Here is a 489-nt window from a genome sequence, read left to right as displayed (position 1 = left end):
GGGGAGACCATGTCACCTCTCGTCCTCGGGGTCCCCTGTGACCTGGGATAATGACTGCACCCCTTAAAGGACCACAGTGGGGGCTGAAGGGAAGCTGCACCGAGGCCGTGGGCAGGGCCTGGGCACACTGAGCGCTCGGGTGAAACCATCCATTGCCCTGGCCGGTCGCTCAGTGGTTAGAGCGCCAGCCCATGCATCGCAGGGTTGTGGGTTCGATTCCCAGTCGAGGGCAGGCACCTCCATTGCAGGCTCACTCCCTGGCCTGGGTCAGGGGACCTGTGGGATGCTCCTCTCCTCCTCTCCTTCTCCCTCCCCCTCCCTCTACTCTCTAAAAATCAACGGAAAAATATCCTGGGGTGAGGATGACAAAAACACACAAGAGGATGTTATCATCCCCGCGCCCCCGTCACCGTCCGTCAGGCCTCCCAGCTGCCCCCCCGACACCAGCTTGGAGGCCCGGAGAGCAGAGCCCCGGCAGGCTCCTGCCCC

This window comes from Myotis davidii, unplaced genomic scaffold (assembly GCF_000327345.1).
Source record: "Myotis davidii unplaced genomic scaffold, ASM32734v1 scaffold937, whole genome shotgun sequence".
Lineage (NCBI taxonomy): Eukaryota > Metazoa > Chordata > Mammalia > Chiroptera > Vespertilionidae > Myotis > Myotis davidii.
The sequence above is the reverse complement of the archived record's forward strand: the minus strand, read 5'-3'. Positions refer to the sequence as shown.